Source organism: Chiloscyllium punctatum, chromosome 9, assembly GCF_047496795.1.
Source record: "Chiloscyllium punctatum isolate Juve2018m chromosome 9, sChiPun1.3, whole genome shotgun sequence".
Lineage (NCBI taxonomy): Eukaryota > Metazoa > Chordata > Chondrichthyes > Orectolobiformes > Hemiscylliidae > Chiloscyllium > Chiloscyllium punctatum.
Genome location: NC_092747.1, coordinates 58,570,979 through 58,587,956, shown reverse-complemented (window position 1 = coordinate 58,587,956; position 16,978 = coordinate 58,570,979). Strand labels below are relative to the sequence as shown.

The following is a 16,978-nucleotide window of genomic DNA, read 5'->3' as shown; positions in this document are numbered from 1 at the left end:
CCCCCCCCATTCCATTTACTGTCCTTTCAACTCTGGCAGGAGACACACCATTGTTCTGCTATTCTCACATTCCAATCACTTAATGTAAACCACTGACATCTTGTCTCCACCAGCACCATACACTCACTTACCCCCACCATAACCACTACCCTCCCCTAACTATATCATAAATGCTGTCCCTCTATACTTCACTTCAGCTCTGATGAAGAGTCATCTAGACTCAAAACGTTAGCTTGCCCTCTCTCCACAGACGCTGTTTGATCCACTGTGATCTCCACTATTTGTTGTTTTCAGTAAAGATTCCAGCATCTGCAGCATTTTTTTCCTCCTGACTGTCAAAGTGTCTGTCAGAACGCTGGGCTGTCTCTCTGAGTCTGACAGCCAGTGGTTAGGCACAGTGTCTGTCTGTAGGAGTCAAGGCGAGTGGTGCTGGAAAAGCACAGCAGGTCAGGCAGCATCCGAGGAGCAGGATCCCTTCATCAGAACCGAAACGTTGATTTTCCAGCACCACTCTAATCTTAATTCTGATCTCCAGCATCTGCAGTCCTCACTTTCGCCTGTCTTTATGAGTGTCTGTCTGCCTGTCTGATGGATAACTGGCTGGCTGTCAGAGTGCTGTGCTGTGTTGTCTGTCTGAGTCTGACAGCCAGTAGTTAGGTACTGTCTGTAGGAGTGTCTGTCTGATGGATACTATGCTGTCTGTCTGAGTCTGACAGCCAGTAGTTAGGCACTGTCTATCTGTAGGAGTGTCTGTCTGCCTGTCTGATGGATAACTGGCTGGCTGTCAGAGTGCTGTGCTGTCTGTCTGAGTCTGACAGCCAGTGGTTAGGCACTGTCTGTCTGATGGATACTGGGCTGACTGACTGACTGACTGTCTGTCTGACCTGGCTCCTTCTCCTGCTCTCCGGATCACGTGGCCGTGCCGCCCCCGCTGACGTCTTGGGAAGAAAGTTGCGAAAGTGGAGTTCACTCAGAGAGAGTTGGAGGAGGAAAGTTCCGCTGGAGGAGCGGGCGCTGCTTTCCTCCATTCTGATGGTAAGTGAAGTTTTGCTGATGCCGAGAGACGGGAATGGAACAGCCACAGAATAAGATGGGAATTAGAAAATTGCTGCGTTTCAATTTTGTAGGAATAAATCGGGAAACACTTGAGTTTCACTCATCAGCATGTTGCAACTCGCAGTGTTCCCACAAGGACATTGGTCAAATTCGTCATTTTCAGAACGTTGTAAACAGTTTTGGTTCGTGTTTACGGCAGGAATGTTTCTGGCTCCTTGTGGGAGCTCATTCTCCTGCAAATAAAGCGCCGCGGCATTAGTGTTCAATCACACAAACTTGGACGAGTTTCTTAAAGCTTCGAGATTTTATTGTTGAAGGAATGGGAAGTAAGAAGTTACCTGATTCTCCTCGCTCATAGATTTAAATGGTGAAGAAAGCACGATTGTTTTCTACGCCTGGAAATATCCCGCGCTCTCGATTTTACTCATTATGGGCACATTGAAAGTCAACCCTGTTTCGAGTCTGATCTGAAGAAAAGGCGTACTGGACTGAATACACTCACTCTGTTTCTCTCCCCGTAAAAGCGACATGACCTGCTGAATTTCTCCATCATTCTCGCTGCTTTTGCTTTGTCGAAATGGAAAATGATGTGATATATTTTCTAAAGGGGTACTGTAAAATGAGCTCCTTATATTGAATAGTGCCCACAGTGTGATATGTCTATTCCGTTCGTACCCTAGTGTGATACAAAATGCCGAACTGTGTTTAAAATTGTGGGTCATCTCGATTATAGTCACTGGTGTTCAGCAAAACCCTGACTGGAGAATTCTGATGCTATGGAGTAAAGTGGTTGTTGATTTGAGAATCTAATTCCACAGCCACATGGAAGGATAAATGCGTTTAAGGCAAATTCTTGTCCATTTATGTGGCGGCAAAAAATATGGTACCTTGGTTTCTTTTTACACAAACAACAACAGAAATTGCTGGAACAGGTCTGGCAGCATCTGAGAAAAGAAATCCATGTTAACGTTTCAGGTCCAGTTTTCAGAATTCAGAGGAAGGGTCACCAGACCCAAATTGTCAACTCTGGTTTCTCTTCACAAATGCTGCCGGACTTGAGTTTTTCCAGCAATTTCAGGTTTTGTTTCTGGTGTACATCATTCACAGTTCTTTCAGTTTTTACTTAGTAATTTTCTTTTTACCTTTCCTCATTTCCTTGTAACCTACTTCAGAGGAGGACGTGTGGTGACATTTAGTTATGGCTGCACACCTACCAGAAGGAAAACATTATTGTCGCTATTGTGTTAATGACTGTGGGAATGAATGTGTGGAATGGTGCCAAATAAGTTGGCTGCTTTTTCCTAAATAGTGTAATAAATTGTTTTGTGTTGTTGGAGCTGAAGTCACCTAGGAAAGTGGAGAGCTCTGGCCTGTGCGTTTTATTTGGTGGGCAGGCTTGGGGGGGTCAGCAGGAGGGATGAACGTTGAATTACTTGTAGCATTTCTGCCCTTTGCCTTGCTTTTGTACTCACAGTATTTATATGTTTCTGGTTAATAGTTATCCTCAGGATGTTGATTTTAGGTTATTTGACAATGAGAATGCTATTGAATGTCAAAGGGAGAGGGAGATTATTCTGCTGGAATGGTCATTGTCTAGCAATTCTGATATTAAGTTGCTTGTCACTTACCAGTCAAGTATGAGAATTATTGAGGTCCTCTTGCATGAGGTGAGAACTATTTCAGGATTTCAGGAATGATACTGCACATTGCAATCATCAGTGAATATCTGTCCCTTCTGTCCTATAATGGATGGAAGGTCATGGTGATGCAGCTGAAAATGGTATTGCCTTGGACACTACCTTAAGGGATTGCATTGTTCTTTTTGTGCACTACTAGGGCTGAGATGATTGCCTCCTAGCAATCACAGCAATTTTTCTTTTGAGCTAGGCAGGACTCCAACTATTGGAAAGATTTTCCTGACTACCATTCAAATTAGTTTTGCTCAGCCACCCTGATTCCACATTTACTTAAATGCTGCCTTGATGCTGAGGTCAGTCACACTTACCTGACCCCTTGAATTCAACTCTTGTCCATTTTTGCGCTAAGACTACAATATGATCTGGTGCCATAATAAAAACCAAGCTGAATGTTGGTGAACAGGTTATCATGTAACCAATACTTGGTAGTGCTGTCAGTGTCATGTTCTGTTGCTTTGATTGAGGGGATGTTAATTTCTTTAGGTTGAATTCTACTTTTTGTAGGTGAGACAGAGTTTAACAGTTTTCTACATTTCTGGGTGTTTGTCAGGCTTGTAGCTGTATTGAAAAAGCTTGGTTAGGGACATGGTGATCTTTGGACCACCAATCTTTCATACATCTAGGGTCTTGACTGAGTACATAGCCTTCGCTTTATTCAATGTCTTTCTTGATATTTATTGAAGTGAGTGAAAATTGTCGAATATTCAGCATTTTGTGTTGCTTGGGAGGAGGTTGGGATAGAATCCCCAAAGTGTGGAAGCAGGCCTATTCAGCCCATTTATCCACACCAACCTTCCAAATAGCATCCCACACAGACCTACCTAATCGCTCTAACTTTTTGTTTCTCATGACTAATCACCCAGTTTGCACATCCCTGGACATTATGGGCAATCTAATACGGCCAGTCCATCTAACCTGTACATCTTTGGACTGTGGAAGGAAACCGGACTACCCAGAGGAAACCCACATTGATGCACAGGGAATGTGCAAACTCCACACGAAGTCACCCAAGTGTGGAATCGAACCCGGGTCACTGGTGCTGTAAGGCAACAAAGCTAACCACTGAGCCACTGTGCAGCCCTATGGATGGAGGATCCATTCAGAATTCTAGTGAAGATGGTTGTGAATGCTTCAGCCTTGCCTTTTGCACTGTTGTGCTGAACTCCCCCTGCTTCCTCTCCTCTTCACCCCCCCCCCCCCCCCCCCCCAACCCCTTTATTGTGGATGAGGATGTTTGCAGAGTCTTCTGTTCTTGTTAGTTTTTTAATTATCTACCATCATTCATAGTTGGATATGGCAGGATTTTGGAGCTTGATCTGATCTGTTGATTGTGGGATTATTCTGCTTTGTCTATTGGGTGCTGCTTCTGCTATTTAAGGCATATATAGTCGTGTGTTGAGGCTTCAATAGGTTTATTCTTCATTTTCAGATATGATTGGTGATGCCCCTGCCAAGAGGGGTGCAGGAGAGCATTGCATCAGGAGTGAACCCCTGGCTTGATGCTGCTGAATGAATGAGGGATAATTCTGGCCTTGAGGTAAAATATCATCTTTGGATATAATTTTGCTGCTGATTGCTCATAGTGGTTAATAGATGTCTGATTTTCAGCTGGTCTGTCTGTTCAGTTTATATCTCATTTAGCAGAGTGGCACTATGCAGCATATTCTCAGAATAAATTCAAAACTTCATCTCTCCAAAGACAGTGTTGGTCAGTGCCACCAGTACTGATCATGTACTAAGGGTAGATGAGTGAGGATGTGATGAAGTAAGTTGTCCTCTCTTGTAACTTCTCTCCTCATCTGTTGCCGGCCCCATTTGGCAGACACTTCGGTCAGAACCTGGCCGTTCTTGGTTGTCTCTGTCTCTATTATCTCTATGTCTTCTACCTAGAAAATTATTTTGTACTCCTGCTAACCTCAGTGCTTATTCCACGTGAAATGTTTGAATTTTGTTAGAGAATATATGAAGGAAAATATGGACAAATGAGTTATTGAAATATTCATTAAGAAATGTCAAGTGAAGTTGTTGATGCAAAATGCTTAGCTATTTTTTCATTAGTAATTAGCACATAATATTTAGCATTGAAATTATAACAATATTTGGCATTCAAACACTCTTGGCACTAAATTTAAAATCATTACTTAAACACATGGATAGTCTCTCTTATGGTCACGCCAAAATGCATTCTCCAAAATCATAAAAAACATACATGAATTAAAAGCAGTATTAATATTTAATAGAGTTGCTGTGTTTACTTTCCTAAAGTATCAGTAAACCAAAGATGATTAGAAAGATACTATTCATGATGTGGAGGTGCTGGTGTTGGACTGGGGTGGACAAGGTCAGAAATCAGATGACACCAGGTTATAGTCCAACAGGTTTACAGTGGTGCCTCGGAATGTGACTTTAATTTGTTCCAGGAGGCTGTTCGGATTGCGAATGGTTCAGATTCCGAAACTATTTTCCCCATAAGAAATAATGGAAAGTGAATTAATCCGTTTCTGGACCCAAAAAAAAACATTTTCAACACACTTTTAACTGTAAATACACATGGTTAAGGTAAAATAAGATGAGTAAATGACCTAAATGTCAAGTAATAATAAAAGCAAGAAATAAATGTACTAACATGAAAATAACTTCATTTGCCTTTGTGAGGAGTGCTAATGGCGAATGCACTTATTTGCTTCACTGTTCTTGGGTGCCATGGTGAATGCACAAGGGTGATAATTAAAAAAAAACACAGCACAAATCAAGGTGAAAACATGAGGTAAACTAGTGATGGACACACGAGAGGTGCTTTCATGACTACTTCCTGGGACGAACTGAACAAACAATGTGCGACCCGAACGGTACGTCATGTTTGGATTCTGAAAATGTGTTCGGATTTTAGGGCAAAATTTTCTCGAAATAATTGTTCGGATTCCAAGTTGTTCGAACAATAGGGCGTTCGGATTCTGGGGTCACCACTGAATTTGGAATTACAAGCTTTCGGAGTATTGCTCCTTCATTAGGTGAAGCATGGCTGTTCAGCTGTTTCTACAAGTGAATGTTTCAGGTATTTTCTGAATCGTGCTGACTTCTTTATTTATTGAACAGTGGCTCTTTCCCAAAATAGAAATAGAACAACCAATTGCAGTGGAGCTACTAACTGACTGTGATTACAAAAGCCAAGCTTGAGGTTGGCTATAATTCATTTTTTATGTCGCTGCCAGCCAAGGTATTTAATACCATCTTCTGTGTAAAACAAAATGCCATTGACGTTTCTTCCCACTGTGTCCCAGATGTAGTGAGGGTTTTTAACCTGCCCTTTTGGCCCTGGTATTGTTGTTTTTAGATCTTGCTTTGAATCTTGGACCAGCTACTGCTTGTAGTGTAATCCCAACTCTATTACTAATTATTAGGGACAAAGAGAAATGAAAGCAGACGGAAAGAGGGTGGGGAAGGAAATGAAGACAAATGCATTATGAATAGAGAGACACAGAAGGAAAATAAACACGGAGACTGAAAAGAAGCCAGAGACAGCAATTAAGGTATATTTTCTGTATGATTTTTAGCTTCAGACAAAACAGTTTTTCTTTTACACACACAGACTAAAATGTCATGTTAATGTATAGCGAATTAAAGCCCCACTCCCCCCTCCACACACACAGTTTACAATGCAAATATTCCAAAAAATTGAGCTCCATTTTAAAAAAAATGTCATTTTGTGTAAACTATTCTCATGTTTCGAGATTATTTTGGCCAATTTTTCAATAGGAAAATATGCAGATGAAGAATTAATACTGTACTTTTAAGATGAAAATATATTTCCACCATTGTAAATAATGTTAATGACTGGTTGCCAAGTTAAATGGAACTTATTTCTCCCGAAACTTAACTGAAAAGTGATTTGTTAAGATGCCTGGGCATTCAAACCGATATCTCTTGTAGTTATGATGGAGAATCCTTTGATGATAACAAGGCTGGTTTGATGCAGAGAGAGATTTTGAACACAGATACCAAGCTGGTGAGAGATAGTAAAAAGGCAGATGACTGTGGGGGTTAGGGTTTATTTCCTGGTTTGTGGGACAGAATGCAGGGGAATCAACTTTCTTTAAGTCGAATATGGAAGTGGAATAGGGAACTTGGTGTGGAATAGAAGATTTGCCTATTGAATTGAGTATGTCTGGTCACAACTCTTGACCGTACACATGGCTTCCTGTGGAATAAAGCAGCTTGACGATTCCAGCCAAACCTTGTTTTCTCCAGCAACAACTCATTTCAGAGAGAACAATGAAATGCACATGCAATGTGCATAAATATCCAGGTCACATTATAATCAGTTTCATGCTTACATTCAGATCCTGCCATCATCCATTTGGATTTAAGACAAATGATAACTCCTGTAAATGTGTGGTACTTCCCAGTGATTAATGAAGCTATTATTTCCATCGAATGTAAGGAAGTACCTATGATGACAAAATTATTTTAACACCCATAGAGAGCAGAAAGACTGATGTTGATTCCATTCTGAGCAGAATTACCTTATCACATGAATGGGATGTTAGAATCAATTTCAATGCCTATGGACTGAGGAAAGAAAGGCAAAATCAGTTCGTGCTGCTGTTACTATTCATTTAGCTTATGAGCCCCAAAATGTAGATACAAATATAGAGCCAGAAAAGGACTGAGTTGTACCAAGGCAGAATGATGTAATGGCATGTTCTAAAAAGGCTGGTTAGCTCTGTTGGCTAGAGACTAGTGTATGGTTCAGAATAACATCAACAGCATGGGTTCGATTCTCATTCCTGCTTGAGACCTGCCTACTTCCCTGGCCTGAGAGTAGAACGCAATGGCAAGACATCACTGGAAAAAATGCCTGCCAAAAAACAGCTCAGGATGAAACATGAACAGGCAATGAGCCAAGGACCTGCCTTCAGGCAGAAAACTCGTGTTGTGACTTGTATATAGCTTATGTGGCAATTTGATTGAGCCATTAGAGGACTGTTGAGCTATGTGTACCTTTTTGGGTTCAATAGAAAATAATCATGTAAGCAGAAAATTCCTTTACAGTTGGCTGCTTAATTGGTTAATTAGTTCTTAATTGATTAAGAATTTTTATTTCTATTTTTAAAGCATAACTGTTCTTGCATAACATCACTTCAGTTTGATCGTCTTTATTGTTTAAACCACAGGAACTACTTAGCCTGTCAATTGTATTTCACCAATTAAACAGTTCATGGGCTGATAACTTACCTGTTGCGTTATTTTTCTTCACTTTCCTCATCTCTCTTAATATTTTTAGTGTCACAAAATCTGTCAGTTTTTGGCTTGAACAGTCTCAGTGATTGCATTTTCCTAAACCTTTTGAGTGCAGAAATAATTCACCAACCTCCTGAGTAAAGAAGTCCCTCCTAATTTCAATCTTAACCCCTAATTTCAATCTTAGCACTATCTCTTATTCATAGTTCAAAATGTACTACAACTGTTTTGAAGACATCATCATGTATCTGTGCTAACAGAGGAAAATCTGCTTGGAAGACATGGTTTCTCCAGCTGTTTGAGTTTCTGCCTTCTGGTGTAAGTAACATGGTACTGCATGCTGTGGATCTTGCATGGCTGGGAATCTTACGACCCATCTTTATAGCCATTATGTCACAGCAAGAGCAGGAACCTCTGTTTTGGATGTTGAGAAAGTTTAGAGAACTAAGAACACCACAAAACTGGAGATAAGTTGCTGGGAGCATTCCCTTTTGGGTTGGGTAGAAGATTACTGTTGGAACGTTGAAGATAAGAAGGGAAGTAAACAATATGTTTGTGGGAGGAACTGGAAACAGGACTTTGGAAGGAGACAGTATGAAGAAAGTGGGAATATTTATTTTCTGGGAGCTCAGGAGCTCATTACAATACTCTCTGAAGAGAGGGAGGAAATTGAGTTTGACATATTACAGGGTCAAAGAAGTAGATTACAACTTCCTTCCCTCTCTTAAATGGTGCATAAGTGCTAACAGAAGGGAAGAGAAAGGAAGAAACTTTCAGCATGTGCTGGAGATGAAAGGGAAACTAGAATTGTGGATTGTTTGGTAGCAATGTGCCACTTCGAACAGGGCGATGTTAGTTAGGTGCATTCCATCTACATAAAATGATTGGTTAGTTAGATTGAGTCCAGAGTTTCTTCGAACTGGAAGGGACACTGAGCTCCTGTAAAACCTGTAAAACTGATGAGACTGCGTTGGGAGAGATGAAAGTGATTGCTCGGGCACCCTTTTTTTTGGAAACTGGTTTTTCTGGCCTTCTGAAAAGGCAAGTGTCACTTTATGTTTCTTTTTATCAATTGTCTTGTATAAATGTCTTTGAAATAAATCTGGATTCCAGTGCATTTGCACTAAGTTTTCACCCCACAATTATAGTTATCCCCTCAAATTTTAGTGCCTAAGCCTTGGGATTCTCTCCCAGCTTTAAAGTTTTCTGCCTTCTTTAATACTGTTGCTTTGACTGTACCTTTGGGGAGATGTTGGTGTAGCACTAATGCCACTGGACTAATAATCCAGTGTTAAATAATTTGGGAACATGGTTTAAATCTCACCATAGTGGTTGGTGGATTTAAATTCAATTATTAAGTAAGCAATATAAAGCTTGTCCCATTGCTGGTGACCATGAAGATGTTCAAAAATATCTGTTAGGGAAGGAAATCTGTTGTCCCTATATGGTCAAGCTTACATTTGACACTTGACACAATACTATGGGTCCATCCCTAAGCCTCTGAAATGGCTTAGAAAGGAACTCCGATTAAGGGCAATTAGGAATGGAGAATGATGCTGGACCTGTTATCAATACCCACATCCCTTTGAAGAAATGATTTTTAAAAAGCCATCTGTCAAGCAAACACAAAGTATTGTGGCTGTTGGAGATCTGAAATAAAAGCTGAAAGTGTTGGAGAAATTCAGCAAGTCTGGCAACATATGTAGACAAACAGAAGGAACACAGCAAGCCAGGCAGCATCAGGAGGTGGGGAAGTTGACATCTCAATCGTGATAAAATGTCTCGAACCGAAACGTCGACCTCTTCACCTCCTGATGCTACCTGGCTTGTTGTGTTCTTCTAGGCTCCTGTTAGCCCACTTTGGATTCTAACATCTGTACTTTTTTTTTGTTTCTGGCAACATATGTGAGAGGGGAGAAAATGTGTTTGTTTTGAGTCTAATGTGACCCATTGAAACATCTGTTCTGAAGAGTCACGTTGAACTTGAAATGCCAACTCTGTTTCTCACTGTACGTATTACAGACCTGCTGAGCTTCTATCATTTTGTTTTTCCAGTATATTCTTCCTTTACTTGGATAACTGCTGTCTTATTCAGATCCATGAGGTGCTTTAGGATGTGTTGTTAAAGACACTATATGTGAATAGAAGTTTTTTTCTGAGAGTAAGCTGTGCATGTTAGTCAGCTTAGTTTTCCAGATTGTCATTTAAGTGGGATATTTTGTTCTCTCCTCCCACTTTTGGAATAACATGCTAAATGTTTGCTACAGCATTGAATAAACAGATTTCTAATATCATTCTGACTATGTTCTGTTTGGATCTTAGCTGATGTTAATACTGGACAAGTCAGATCCCAGAATGCAGCCTTAGCCTGATAGACCTTAAGTTTTACTTCTGCAGGTTGTTTACTGTGAGGGCCAATCACACATGCTTGCAAGTCACTGCCAATGTACATTTAACAATATAATTTTCAAATTTATTACACAGAAAGAAAAACAAAAACATTAACTGTTTTACAGAATATAAGAAATAGTTGAAATGGTCTTCTTACAAGTATTGGAAGTAAAAATTCAATTCTTTTGCTCTTATCAACCAGATTACAAATGCACAAACCTCAGTGAAGGGTCTCCTGTTTACATTTGAAAGTTCCTTGTTCAATGGGCATGGTTGTATGTGATTTCTTTTTGGCAAATGTTTGCATTCACTTTTTAATGCTATTTCTTTAGTTAATGTCTCTTCATGATAGTGTTATACAGCCCGCAAACCTCACTATTTCCTTAATATGAGATCCATCTTCCACAATCTTCTATTTCCGGAGTTTTCTTCTTAGCGATATTAAGCCACTCAGGGCATTTTTCTTCTCCTGTCCCTGACTGGTTTGAAGACTGCTGAAGAGCACTGACTTAGAGTCATAGAGATGTACAATACGGAAACAGACCCTTCGGTCCAACTCATCCATGCCGACCAGATATACCAACCCAATCTAGTCCCACCTGCCAGCACCTGGCCCATATTCCTCCAAACCCATCCTATTCATATACCCATCCAGATGCCTTTTAAATGTTGCAATTGTACCAGCCTTCATCACTTCCTCTGGCAACTCATTCCATACATGTACCACCCTCTGTGAAAAAGTTGCCCCGTAGGTCCCTTTTATATCTTTCCCCTCTCACCCTAAACCTATGCCCTCTAGTTCTGGACTCCCTGACCTCAGGGAAAAGACTTTCCCTATTTATTCTATCCATACCCCTCATAATTTTGTAAACCTCTATAAGGTCACCCTTCAGCCTCCAACCCTTCTGGAAATCTCGCCTTTCTAAAGCAATTGTTTCTCTGCCTTAGGATGCCTTGCTGCGAGGTAACAGTATAATGTTTTTTCATTTTCTTCAAACCATGTTTCCAAAGAAGAATAATAACATAGTATGAACATCCATTACACCCTTCTGCACCCTTTCTTGATATTTTAACATTTAATCTAATCCTTGAAGTCTACTCTGTTAAAAGTAAACATTTAATTTGTTATTCTTTCCTATATTTGTAACTATTCGAGTAATGTCTATTGTTTGAGCTAAATTCTGCTTTAAACTATATTTTCTGTTCCTGTTTGCCTGTCCACCTATTTAGAGGGTAATCCTGATATATACTTGTCATCATGTCAAACCTCTAGCATTACTTTCATTTCTCCATCTGTAGCCAATTGAACACAATGCTACATTCTTATGTTTTAAAAAATAAAAACATAAGAACTAAGAGCAGGAGTAAGACCCACCTTTTAATCAATCTTCTACCCCAACTCTGTTTTTCTGGCTGATCTATGTGCGTCTTTATTCATGTCGAATTTTAAACAAGAATCTTATTGCCCACTATCTTGAATGTTTGCTGGCTGAGAATCCACTATTCTCTGAGGGAGAACATTTCATAATTTATGACCCTTCAGAATAAAGGAATGTCTGTTCATCATGTCCCTTTCTTCTGAAAGCATGACCCCATATTTTGGAATCACCAGCCAAGGAAATTTAGGTTAAATTGCCAATCATGTTGCGTGGATTTTCAAAAGCTTTCTCCTGATCTTTCACTAAAAACCCAGGAGATATAACTGAAGCAGTTGTTAGTACTGCTTCTTCAGGTTCATCTGGTGAAACTGCTTGCTAATTTCATTCACACCCTCATATCTGTAAATTAAGAGGTCGAGTTACTGCTTGTTACATCAGAAGCCGACCAAGCTGTGCTGTACCATCAGATAAGATCAGGATGTTTAAATCATGTGTGATCTCTGCTTTTTAAAAAAAAGCACACATTTTGCGCAATGTCATATGCAAGTTCATGATTTAACTTGTCCAAATCAGACCTTGCCAACAAGAAAGGTTATGCCCTCAAATGAAGGATGTTAATTAATTATGTTGTTTTGAGAATGTTTTCAAGTTGTTTTGTATTTCTTAGACTACGCTGACAGTAGTAATGCCCAAAGCTTATATTAAAACCATAAATTTAAATCTGATGTTTTATCTTTTTCCACCAAATCCACATCACGTATAACTTTGAAAGTTATGCAGCGGTAATGATAGGCCAGATAATGAACCATTTGATTTTTGATGAGCTTTGCATACTATTTGATTTATTTAAATTGCAGTATGATTGAAATGATCACCTTCAGTAATTATTTTCTGATCTGCTTCAGCTATTTATTTGACTCCATGCTTAACGGGGACAGTGACAATATTTGGATAACAGATATTTTTATTGGCATTCTTCAATAGTAACAAAGATTTTAAACTTTCTAATTGAGTGAGACTATTTTGAAAAAAGCATTTTGGGGGAAATGGGTTACAATAAATGCTTTAAGATTATAAGCATCAACTAATGTGGGCTGTTTTACACTTTTACCACAGGAACCTCAATAATTATACATAAGCAATATAGATATAGTATTCAATTATAGCTCAAAAGTATATGAGTTAATAAAAAACCCCACTAAAGTTACTCCCCAGCTTTAACCTGCTTCTCCTACTCCCCTCAAGTACCTGTCCCCTACACACACAGACCATGTCAATTTAATCTTACTTCTCTTTCCCTGATTTTGCTTTTTTTCCCCACTTCCAGATCTACTTCAACTATTGCTAACTCTGGAGTATGATTTGCTGAGTTATTGGCAATTTATGTTTTCACAGTGCTACCCAATTAGCCTTTATCTTCCCTGAAGAGTTTAATGATCTATTGTATCTATTGTAGACTATTATTCATGATCTCGTTTTTAACGAATTTGAACAAAGTTGAATAATCACAAAAGGGCACTGATATATAAAAAAAAAATGAGTAAAGAAGGAAACCAAACAGTTGAGATTTGATCCACTTTTTGACTTGTTAGGAGATGTTGTTGGAAATTACTTCAATTTAGTAGATGTATTAATTGCCGTTTTTTTTAAAACATCCATTTGATGTACTTGGATATATTGTAAATATTACACACTTTGCAATATTAATATTCTTCTGTTATATTCTCTACTAAGTGAAACGCTTGGTGGAAAGAATGGAGTGAATAAATATAATTTTGATCTTGTTTTAATCTTTGCCTTGTTTCCACTGAACTGTTGACGCTGATTTTGACTTGTTCTCATCTGTGTTACGGCTATGTGTTTTACCTTTGTGATTACTAAGCAGTGCAAAGTTAATTAAAGCACTGCAGTTGTAACATTTTCTAGCTATTTTAATTGCTGTCATTACAATTGCCTGAGTATTTCAAATTTTTGCTAAAATTTGTTTTTTTTTGCTGTAGATTGCACTTACTGGAAACTTGAGTGAGTGTTCAAACTTTACTTATGCAAGTTGTAAAAAAGGCGATAACATTTCATCCCTCCTGGCTAAAGAATAGGCATTGAATTATATTGTACTGTATTAATAATGAACTTCTTAATGTGTTTGAACAAAGATCCTTTGTCCATTATAATCCTCTTACCTTTAGTAGATCAAAGATCCTTGGCTTGTTAAAGATGCTGTGTAATCTTGTTACTCTAACTTGATCCTTGTTAAATAGAGTGATACATATTTCAGAATATTCTCATGTCCACTTTTTGTGTGCAGTTTTCTTTTTGCTTTGGTTCAGACAAAGAAATCAATGTACTGACAGCTCAGTGCACTGACTGATAGACTTCTATGTTTTGGTTGAGCATATGTTGGAGGTCGGGATAATTTAATGGTCACCTGGTTGTTCAAGTAAATTGGAAAGGTTTCAAAGTTTCTGCTTCACAGGCATCTCAGAGTTGGATTGTTGCATTTATATGGGACTTTGGTATGATCCTAATTTGGCACATTCCTTCCTGAAGGACGGTCTGGGCGTTGTGCCTCAGTGGAGCATGTTTCCAGGAAAGGATGTTGGGCTTCGGAATCTCTGCCTTGTCTGTTCCAGTTGACATGCCTCCCAAGTGTTTCATGCACAAATTTGCTTTGAGAACTGTTCTTCCCATAGAGGAAATGTTTCATTGGGCAATTATCAGTTAGAGTTGAATTTCTTGCTTGCTGTTGAGGAGAGGTGAGATCATTCTCAGCTGGCCTGGTCAGAAGGGAATTGAGTAATTGAGTCCTCTAATCTCTTGTAGTCTCAGAAATGGACGTTTTAGATTAAATTGTGTTTTCAGGTGGTGAAGTGTGACAACAAATGATAATCATTTCGATCTGAAGTGAAGAGCAGTTTGAGTGTCAGTCTTGCAGCACTAATAGTTCATGTGAGATGGTACATTCCAATCCAGAGCATAACTACACTAGACCTGCTGGGCTTTTTGAAAACATTTCCTGAATGATTAAAATTCTGTTATAAGGCAGACACCTCTACATAAGCACCCCTACAGAAATATATTTGTGTTCTCCCTCTTCGGAACTGTATTTATTTATGTATCCATGCATGCACAGAGTTATATTTTGCTAACTTTACATAAAATATAACTGGTATTGTAATTTGATTCTGTTAGTTGAGAATCATTTACTTCAGATGCCAGAGTAAGACCCATTTAACATGTGTAGAATGCTTAGTGCCAAGGGCTGATGATCATGGCAGTATAATCCAGATTCTTCACAAGTGGTTAAACAAAAATACTGTCAATGTGATGATACATTTTTGTTTGTGTGTGTGTGTGTGTGTGTACATTATTTTAGTCTGAGGTTTTCTTCAATCGTTGCAGTGCTTCCTTAGCATATTATATGAAGACTAATTAATCAACTTCATTTCAGAATAATATTTTGCCATCCTACCATCAATATTTATTTTACACTAATTTTTCATTTTGATGGAAAAATTTAAATTAATCTAAGAATGTGTTTCATAAGTTATTCAGGCAAGCCAGAAACCATTTGCTTTCCCATCAGATATGGCTGTATGTTTGTACTGGTTTTGCCAAATGATAATGTTTGTTTACAAGAACTGAAAGACCCATTTGTGCTTTGTATTCTTGGCCAATTACAGTTCACTGTAATTTAAAAATAAATGCAATTGGCTTCCTAAAATGATTTGTCACAATCTAATATTTGTAATTTAACACTTTAGAACTATCTGAATTTCAGAACTCAAAATATTAAGTCTGCTTTCTCTTCACAGATGCTCCAGCAATTTCTGTTTTTGTTTCTGATCCTCCGCATCCACAGTTCTTTGTTTTATAATCAGTTGCTTACTTTGGAATGCTTAACAATTCAAATATGGGAAAAAAACAGGAATGTGTTGTTGTAGGAAGTAGCGCAAGTTCCTTTCGCTCCCCTTGCTTCCTCTACTGAAGTCTGAAACTTATGTCAAAGTATGAGCCTGGATTTTTTCAATGGCCTGATAATAATAGTTTCTGAAGAATAGATGGGAGTTGCACCTGGGGACTCTGCAGAATCCCCAACGTAGCAGAGTACAAAGGAGTTACCTCGGAAATGGAAGATTCTGCTGGGTAATTCCCATGTGCATACATCTCCTTAAAAGTAACCATTTAAATTGAGAATTTGGAAGGTTTTGCTGCTGTTCAGTTGTTGCTCAACAGAAGTTAGACTATTAAAGACTTAGTCTAACTCCCAATTGAGTATTCAGCTGACCATACCATTTAGCCCACCGGCATCAACTACCCCCTCCCCCAGATCCTAACCGAGCACTCCCTCTATCCCTTGCAGCTACCACCCCCTCCCCCTGAGACCTGATGCCACTCCCCTGAGACCCTCTTCCTTCGTTGCCACCAAGCCTATTTCCCACATTTCGGTACAGAAACTCCTGCCGCACTGTTGGACCTGACCTCCCCTGCCCCTTGAAATCCACCGTCACTGTCCCCTTGTCACCTTGCATTCTATCAATCACCCTCTTGATGCTTTAACCCCTATCCACCTCTCATGCTACCCTTCTAGCATCATAATCATAATTTAGTAATTTACTTTTTCATAAAAGCTGTCAAACTGGCTGTCTGTATTTGTGGAAAACTGATTGTTTTGAAAAAGAGGATGTGATTTGCCTTCCCTTGACTGCTCCACAATACAAGCGACATGTGCAGCTCTGCTTTCTGAAGAAATGCTGTCAGATATACGGAATTCTCTTGTTTCATAAAGAAGCAGTAGAGTGCCAGTTTGTGTGAGATTACCAATCCGTAGTAAATGTGGCTCATGAACTCTCTTGATGCTTGTTCACTTATCCTTGTTTCGTGATAACCTAGAAACTGCCAGATCTTGCCTATTTCAAATTATTCAAATTTTTTTTTGGATAGCATTCAGGATAGCATTCATGGTTGAAAACTTGGTTGATTTAGATTTTGTTTTCAATGGTCATTGTCTCCCCTACCTGCCAGATTTCCATCTAGGCACTGATGATTAAAAATTACCAGTAAGTGTGGCTTTTTCAATAAAGAGCAACATGCAGTAGGGCAGAGGTTCTGCTTTGAGTGCAGCTGATGATCTAGATGTAAATTGTGCTTGTTTTGAGAAGTTTCTTTGATTTGAATTTCTACAAAATTCTACATTTGAGTCGTTCTTTAACAATT

General features: G+C 39.0%; 1 protein-coding gene across 1 annotated transcript in view; it reads left to right on the top strand.

Annotated features, from left to right (window-relative positions):
* Positions 1-859: 859 nt before the first annotated feature.
* LOC140481693 (uncharacterized) overlaps positions 860-16,978 on the top strand; it is a 156,644-nt gene continuing 140,525 nt past the window's right edge. Inside the window, exons 1-3 of the mRNA XM_072578268.1 lie at positions 860-1,035; positions 4,183-4,290; positions 6,155-6,283. The gene's annotated coding sequence lies outside the window, so the exon portion shown is untranslated. The remainder of the gene's footprint in view (positions 1,036-4,182; positions 4,291-6,154; positions 6,284-16,978) is intronic.